General features: G+C 39.7%; 1 pseudogene; it reads right to left on the bottom strand.

Annotated features, from left to right (window-relative positions):
* Nucleotides 1-7,213: 7,213 nt before the first annotated feature.
* On the bottom strand, nt 7,214-8,071 carry LOC146833626 (uncharacterized; annotated as a pseudogene).
* Between the last annotated feature and the right edge of the window lie 1,456 nt (nt 8,072-9,527).

Genomic DNA, 9,527 nt, shown 5'->3' with positions numbered 1-9,527 from the left:
ATCACAGAGAAACCAAATGACATTTTAGACACAGAGCACATGCACTTTAGCATTGGTAAGCAGTGAAAAAGTGCCCAGCGTCATAAAACCAGCAAAAACGAGGTTCAGCACACAGTCAAAACAGACCAGCAGACAAAAACACGGGAAATCCCTCCAAAAGATACCTGATCACCCCCCCCCCCACCACCACCACCACTAATGAGACATTGCTTTGTTACATTTAACCTTTCCAGGTTTTTAGGGTTATGGCTAAAGAGGAGCTCTCCAGGGCCGTGTCCAATGGGTGGATAATGAAATGTCACCGAAAATAGGAGGCAGTGAACATACCAATGGATCCATCCGAGATTGACCCATTAACTATACACAGCAGAAAATACAGTGCACATAAATATGGCAACATTTAAAAAAAAATTATGTTCAACACAACGCAAGCAATCTTGGTCTTTCAATTTAAAAAGAAGTCGCTGTATTTTCAATACAACAATCGGTAAACCAGGCTTTTTCTTTTATGCTCAGCAATTTCTAGTTGCCTTTCTGGGTCAATTATTTTGTACAAACTGAAACAGAACTCTGGATCTGACAAATTTGGCATTTTGTCACACGTTTCACGCACACAAGATAAGTTTTAATGATCAGAATAAACTGTCACTTAAACTGTTTTCGATCAGTCCGCCTTTAAAAGGAGCTACCTCAGCCAAATTGTGGGTTTTATGACCACATGCCTATCCTTAACTGAAATAAATTGCAGCTTTTTCTAAGAAAGTGTAGCCTTTTCCTATCTTCCTTAGCTTCACGTTTTCTTCTTTTAAAAGGGTATTCAAAGCCTCTTCACAACTTTAAATGTGTGCTTCCTTTATTTGACAGATATTTGCCAAAAGTCCTCTGAGCTGTTACAGTCCGGTAAAAAACCCTTTTTTTTTCATTTAATTTGCATGTCTTGTGGCATAAAATACAGGGGCATATTATCAAGAAACGGCATTAAAATTATCGCCGCTTTAGCGGCAGAAAACTGCTGCTAAAGTGGCGATAATGGGCTTGATAATATGCCCTTGAGAATTCCCATAGAAGCCCATGTTCTGGTGTGAACCTGGGCTTCTATTGGAATTCTCCAGGGCATATTATCAAGCCCATTATCGCCGCTTTAGCGGCAGTTTTCTGCCGCTAATGCGGCGATAATTTTAACGCAGTGCTTGATAATCTGCCCCACAGTTTCTGGCAGGTGATCCTATTGCAGAATATGTCGCACTGCGATTCTGGAGAATTGACAAAGGTATAATATTTTATAAAAATGGCTTGATTGCAATGAGGATTGTGGTTAAATATTTGCAGCATTTTCTACATTTCAACTAAATACCCTTCCCTTTCTGGTCCTCATTGTACTCCTTCATCGCCACTCTTCTTCTGCCTCTGTTTTGTCTCAGGCCATCCGTGGCCTTGGACCACCATTTTTCCAAGTGAAACTTCACTTTACTTGCAGAATAGAGTCCTGCTCAGAATACTGGTTCTCTACTGATCATGCTGTCCTTTACGAAGAAGCACATTGGTGGAACCTCCTCGTCGGTCCAGATAGCAAAGTTCTGGATCTCACTTCCAGCAAAGATAAGAAACATTGAGACCCCCTGGAATTCTGATGGTAAGTAAGGATCTGCCTGGGACCTGTCTATTTTTCAATAAATGGTACCTCCATTACAAATCATTACTGAAACCATACCACCAGAAAAAGAAGAACCAGTCTGCCTACTCTAATCTCAAGAGCAGGCACAATATTACCACAACATGATGAGAGCATCCCTGTGGTAATCAAACATGACACCAAAACACCTCCCGCAAAGCCACTCTATAAAACGACCCTCTAACAAACAAGCATAACTTGGTATTTACAAACATGAGTGGCTCTTCACTCCTCTTTACTTCACTCCAGGCTGAAACACAGCTATATATATGTTGTATCATCACAAGAGCTCCACCGTGGTCTTCAATCACAATATCAAAATGTTGTTAATTAGGTCATACTACTAACAGTCTTTCCAACCACACAACCAACAGCGAAGTGTGCTACCCACCCTTTGAGAAGTGCTTTAGCCTTTGTGACAGGGGTATAAGGTGCTATACAATAAAGTACGATACGATGCAAGAAAATCTTCCTTCAATCTGTTTTTGCCTGACTTTGCTTCACCAACAAAGCCACAGCACATGCCACACATTTAATACCTTTTCTTTATATGCATTTATTTTTAGTTTTCTTGATTTTGTACTAGGCTTCTGCAAGGCGTAGTTATTAGGTGGGACATTTAATTAAAAAAATGGAGTGGTAACGGGTGTCAAGGGATGCTAAAGTTTGGCAAACACCCAAGAGTGGTGTTAGATCTCTTCGATTTGTGAAATTTTGTCTGGATTATGATGCATTTCAGGCATTTAGTCAGCAAGCATGTTCTATAGCTTGTCTAGAAGGAAATGTGTGATGCAGTTCATGAGGGATAATCTTTCTGGATCCCAATAAAAGACTATATAGGTGTGGGTGTACAGTGTAGATTGTTTTCTTGGGTAACATGAACTAACATGCATGATATAGTGATTTTTTATTTTAATACTTTAATCTTCTTAATTAATGGATGTCTAACATTTTCTATTTTTATTCTTGATTTTCTAAGTTTCCTTACTCCATCTTGTGCTTTCTAGAGGAGAACATTACAGCTGAAACATATCTCATTCAAAGTCATGTGATCATTTTCAAGGCATATTTCTCCTGTTCAGTAGAGCTGTACTAAACAATATATTTATGTGACCAACCATACACATGCACCTTAAACAGAGAGCATCAATGTTTGTAGATAAAGTTCAGATGTCAATGACTTGAAAAAAGTATTGATGACACTTTTGATTGTTTCGCTGGTGGACTGGTCAGCAGCATGCAACATCATGGAGAGCCATTTACAGCATCTAGCTGTCCTAGGACAAGTGTCCCTTAGGAGGATTATTCAGCAGATCCTGAGAAGAATGGTTTAGTTTGTTTCTTCAAGTTTGGGATTTCAAAGCTTAGTTTCTTTCTTTACAACATGTGTTATCCTTTGAAATCTAATGTTATCAAAGGATATTTTATAGTGTGTGGATGAATGTTTTAGCATCATCCTATCGTAAAGGCATTTATGGTTTCCTTAAGGAGACAACTTAGAAGTATTAGTACCTAGGTGATATGGCCAAAATGGGTGGTGCTTGACACCAGCCAGGTTGCTAAATGTGTACTTCTTTGGAAGGAGACAACTCATTATACCAATGTGAACGCTACTATTTCACCCAAGTGGGCTATATTTCAAGTTGAGAAATTGCAATAAAACTTTTCCCGGTAATGAAGAACTACAAATATTATCACCTCTTTCTACCTGTTTCTTCTCCTTCCCACACTAACAAGACTTATAAAGGGAGCAACCCAAATAGGGAGTTTTTGCACAGGACGTAGACACATTGAGAAGAATGAAATAAAGAAAACCTTTCTGAAATCACCCCAAGTGTAAGTTGAGTCTTGCAGAATAAACTGATAAATAGTCATCTAATGTATAATTGTGGCATGAGCACGTATATATCTTACACTGTGCCCCAAGACAAGATAAGACCTACTCTTTGGTCACTCATGCACATCATCAAAAAGCTCATGACAAATACAATGCCATTTCAATCAACCATGGCTCCCACTATGGTGCATATGGCGAGAGCTAAATCATCTACTACTTGCAGCTCCAAGTCACCCTTATCAAGAACATGAAAGCACTCTAGGATGCACCAATTTCAGTTTCACAGCTGAGCATATTGGCAGTAAATCTGTGGTTTATAACTAAATATTTTTCTTAGTTTTCAAAACCCAAGGCCCCAATCAAGCATTTCTAACATAAAGCAGTTTTATGTACCTGCCATTACACTCTTTCAAACAGTAGACAAGGAGTGGCACCTTCAAAAGACGATTTAACATGCACTCACCCTGCAACAGCATTCTTCACGAAACACAAGCTAAAAAGTGGAAACTTGCAAGTTTCTGTCAAGTGAGCAGTTAACAAAAGCACACACATTTTGCGAAAACACTGTTTCAAGCAGACATAAATTGGAGGACCAATTGCAAAATGGTTGAACGATGGTTCACACATATTTTATGCTTTGACAAATCCCTCGTTGCAGGATGGAAGATCAGCGAAAGCAGAGCCGCATGTCGAACACAGCATTCGTTCTAGGACCGTCATGGCTGGAGTGCCCATCTGACCCATAAAGGGACAGTGCACTGTTTATATAATAAAACCTTTGTGTTAGAGGTACAACTCTGATGCATTGATTTGTCTAGATGTTAGAAGCTGTCTCACAATGGGCAGTGCAAGGACTAGGATATCTTGTTTTGTGTTCCTAGCCTTGAATGAAGTATACAGATTATGTAGCAGGAAAGGCTTTCTAAAAAACAAGCAGCATGTGCAGCATCTTCTCAGAATAATATTGTGCAAGCTAAAGATATAAAAATAATATTGCTTATACGATGTCATCCTACAATGTATAAAATATAAAACTTAAATAGACAGCCAGAGTGGGACCAAGAAGTCTTTACTACATCCTCCTCCCCTTGGTCATGAAAAGAGTAAGACTCAGCTTCTGTATATAATTATACTAAAAAGCAAACCATATAATTAAAAATGGTCATATCCACAAACCAAGCAAATAGAACCCATCTAAAAAATGGCAATATAAATGTGAACAAAAAAAAATGTTCAAAACAATTTTTAGAAAAAAGGCCGAATCAAAATTCAAAGGAGACTCCCAGAATGTTATCCATGTTCTCAGTGTTAAAAGAATCCAAGATGGACTCCGCATTCACTAATGATATTGCCACAATGGCCTCGTTGATTAGTTCTAAAGAACAAATGTGATCACCCTCAAAGGCATGTCATCCTGCAGTACAACCGCATTTGAAGAGCCAGGTTCCAATTACTGAGGAGCCAAAGCCTCCACATCCAAGGAATAGAATGGCTTGTAGAAAGCATCCTAGAGCAATGGCAGTATCCTGGGACAACTCCAAAAATGGATCCTCAACAGGCACAACAGCAGATGTATGTCCATATATGGTACCAATTGCATTGCAAGGCAGATGTCAAGCACACACGTGAAAGGGCACCACAGATAGAGTAACAAAGGCTGAACGCAGGTAAATCACATCAGTCTGAAGGTCAGGAACAAGTCTTCTTTCATTTCCTGAAGCAAAGACACTCCAAAAACCTGTATCATGCATGCACGACACAGCTGGACATGTGGTAGATCCATCATAATTTGGCCTCGAAATGGAACATCCATTGTGGAGCAGCTAAAATAGAACCAAAATACCACAAATGAGAATTAACACAAGTGGTATGCCTCCAAAAACACTTGAAAACATAGAATGTATCACTCCAAAAATAGTCTGAAACGTGCTAACGTAGCCAGTCCCAACCGCTTTAAAATAAGTGTACCACACCGGTGCTGTTGGAAGCTTTAATTATGCGTTGCACAAGTTTACCAAAATGCAGAGGTAGGTTTATGCATTCTAACAATTGAATATCGGAGGACGACCTTGCTACTTGAAGTTCAAAGGTTTCATGGGCAGATGTAAGAGCCACATCCTTCTGAAAAAAATAAGGCTTTTAGTCTGCTCAGTTTGTCAAAGTTAACGTTGAAAATTGGAATGGAAGGCCATCAGCTAACTTCTGTAGCCATGTGCATTGGAGAGAATAGCACAGGATTCCAACATGTGACTATCTGAGAGACCAAAACCACATATGGGACACCTGCCCTCATCTCACTGCAACTTTGATCGTAACTTCCATTCAAAAGTAATCCAATGACTGAATGAATCGAAGAAGCTGGTTCCCCCTTCAAGTAACACACCAGATTGGCCATCAAAGCATTACACTCTCCATGCAGTGTCTTCTCTTTACAAATGAGTGAGTGACCGAGCAAAGATTCACATTTGCTTTCACTAAATAACACCTCCCGTTCCCCACTAACACATTTATAATCGAGGGGCAATGACTATAATTCATGTCCAAAACTCTCCCCTAAAGACTTATACCTGCCGGCTAGAAAATGTTTCAAGCAAAATATGAAATGAAAAGTTAAAATGTGTAATTATATCACTACATGTATTGACCATACTGCTGAGGGTGTTTTGGCTACTGTGAAAGGCAACTCTTCTAATTTCTTGATGTTTAACATTGTATAAGTAGCATCCTTTTTAGCCATGCCCTGTTGCCCACATGTTAAATTGAAAGGCAAAAACAATTCTGTTGTGTTTAAGTATCGCCATGGTGCGCGGTGAGATTTCAAGACTTGTAATGTTCAGCTCAACCGCATAATCGACCTAACCTGACTCTGCCAATGGTATAGTGAAGACATGTCATTTTATAGAATGTCAATTGCAGACGATACAATGTTATTCAAACTGTAAAAACAAGTTGACAATGTATTCATGCCATTATCAAAAACAGCAAGTGCTTTCTCTAAATCAGCTTGATCAATTTGCCTTAAACGTGCAGCAGTTCCCGTTTGTGATAGTTTCCAAACTTCATTAGAGGCAGCATAAATGAATCTTTTAGAACACGGAGACCTCGGACCTAACAAAAAATCTTGAAAATCCATGTTATGCAAAAGGAGAGAAAGATGCTCTTTTACTGCAGACAAAGTGGAATGTTGCTACCATTGATGGCATAACCTTCCTGCAGAATAGGTAGGAATCGCCCCTGAGCATTGAGATTAATTTAATGAAGGCCTGGTTTGCTAGCTTAAAAACCCTGTTTAGAGTTCAGAAAACAAGCATGACAACCATTTGTGTCCACTGGCCACAATACCCACCCATTGGGAAGTGAGAATATTGAATTGTATGTATAATTTTGTACCGTAGTATTGAGCTGTTCCCCAGTGTAATTTACGAAATGTTGCCAATTATCAAAACAGGCACTTGACAGCATGTTAGGCAAATTCATTTCTTTAATTTTGTCTAGACCCATGCAAGTAGTCTCCTGTACTCTCCTATTTAAGAACATCGCCTGTTTTGGAATCAAGCAGGCTCTAAATAAGGTGTCTGTGCCCTGCACTTGCCAAAAGTGTGTTCCCCAAACTAATTTTAAATCAATAGTGTTTTTCCAATATTCCTAGACTTTTAGGGCCAACTGGAAAGTGAATGAATCTGAATAAATCAATTTTGTTTGGGTTAGTATATTTTTCTTACTTTTGAGGGTGTAAGTTTTAAAAAAAAGGAAACAGGATCTAAAGGATTATGCCCTAAAAAATAAGTAAATGTGTCCATGTATGTTTTGGAGCTACCCACTGGAGGAGTAGGGCAATGTTCCCATTGTGTAAAATTGAAAACTCTACGTGGAACACTAGCTCTGTGTAAATAATGATATGCATAGTAATGATAGCAAAACACCTCTCTATAATTAGCAGAGCTAAGGTACAAATCCGCACTTTCAAATACAGTATAATATTCAAGCTCTTAAAGCATTGAGGTAACTGTTTTTACATCCCAATCATCAGAAATAAATCCTGGGGTAATCACGTCACCCATCACAACCTTAAAAACATAAGGAATCTGCAGTGTCTCTGTAGGACCAAAAATATGTTATGGGACCTTATCCCAAACAGTTCCATCAGGCACTGGAAAAGCAAAAATGTTGACAAGGCACAGAACTCTTCCCACTTTATGTCAAGACTAATGAGGTTTCAATACTTCGACTACCAGTTCTGCAGTAGAACACTCTGGAAGATAGTGTCCATTCAATAGCAAGAAGAAAACAGTCACAAATCAAACTCAAAGAAGCAGTAAAAGTAATGAGATGGGAATTCAAATGTAATGACATGGAGGAATCAGATAAGTGCATTTCAGGCAAAGAAGACAATCATGTACATTATGGAGTGAAGTGTCAGAAGAAAAGTCATCAACAGAGTAACCAGAAATAGTCTGTTGAAAAACAGAGGCCGTAGTTGACAGAAGAGAACAGGTAGACACCTCCAAAGATGGTTCCTCATAAACAACTCTGTTGTTAGGATTAGCAGAAGCAACCTGCATACCCACATCCGATGTATGGTTTGTATTTGTGGCAGTAACAGGAATGAACAATAGTTCATTCTCTGCCCTCCCCAACCAGGGGGAAACACCATTGGTGTTGCTTAAAACTAGTATAGGAAGTTCCTGTAGGGTAGTGAGAGGGCTCAGGGATCTACCCAGGAGTCCCCGTGGCCTACTGTGTAGTACTGGCCACATGATGTAATTGAATTGATCAATGGAGACAAGTCACTAGTGTATACCACCAGCAAACTCAGGCAAAATTACAGTTCTTGTACCTTGAGTGCCGAGGACTGGCACCTTTGCACAGGATAATGGGCCAAACTCCTTCTTTACTGCAATCTTCTCTTGAACTAGATCTCCAACTTTTTGAATCCAGCTGAAGGGTGCTGGGTAATCCTTCACTCCCTCAGTGGCAGAAGGTTTGAAAAGTTCATTGGATCGCTCTTCCTGGAAGTCCTGTAGTTCACCATACAAGTGATGGATTTAACTACGACCTGAACCGAATACTCTAGCTGTTTTTTGGAATGCTTTAAAGTCACCGTTTTTCCTCTCCACTGTTGAATTTCCCTCAGGAGGATAGGGTGAGGAATAATGCACAACAACTCCCAGGGTCCCCATTGTATCCCTGTAAGCCTTAAAATCAAAAGCAGGGACCTGTTCCGAGTGGACTACAGCTACTGCATATGTCTGATGAAGACTTGCAAATCTTTATTAACAGTGCGAGTGTCAGCCAATCTCTGCGGCCACACCCATAGAAATTTGGAGCAAGAATCTACAGCAAGTACAATGAATTTAAATGCACCATCCAAATTTAAGGGACCATAATAATCTAGATACACGCATTGGAGAGGGTTTGTATGAAATTAAGAGGGTTGTCTGTGGTGAGCATGCAATGGTGCAGCTTTAAAATTGCTGGCAGATGTCACAACTCAGGACATACTGTTTTGTGTGTTTGTACAGGCCATGCCACCAATAGCCTTTCTGTAATAAGGAAACTGTTGCCACCACACCAACATGGGCAGATGCTACACCCTTATGGGCAGCAATGATTAATTCTAGCCTGCGGTCTTGGTTGAGAATCACACGATCATCGACCACAGGGATGGTAGCAAACTGAATATTTTGGGCACTTAAGTGATAGAGAATATTTTGCTGGATATTTTTTAGGTAAAGGGGTGCTAATGTGCGAAGCATTGATAGCAGCCATGATATCTTCATCACCCTCGTGTGAGAACAAGTAATCACAGCTACTGTTGTAGTTTTAAGTGCTGAGTTAGCAGTTTAATCTGGCAATGAATTTCCTAAAACATGTATTCCAACATGCTGATGACTCAAGGTCTGTATCGCATGAGCCCATGGCAAACTGTGTTAAAGTTGTGCTACCTTTCCCCCAAAGCAGCTTGTGCTTTATAGTACTCACTTTTGAGTCTCTGAATCCATGTAGACGCCCTTTCAT

The sequence above is a fragment of the Triturus cristatus genome, chromosome 4_2 (genome assembly GCF_964204655.1).
Source record: "Triturus cristatus chromosome 4_2, aTriCri1.1, whole genome shotgun sequence".
Lineage (NCBI taxonomy): Eukaryota > Metazoa > Chordata > Amphibia > Caudata > Salamandridae > Triturus > Triturus cristatus.
The sequence above is the reverse complement of the archived record's forward strand: the minus strand, read 5'-3'. Positions and strand labels throughout refer to the sequence as shown.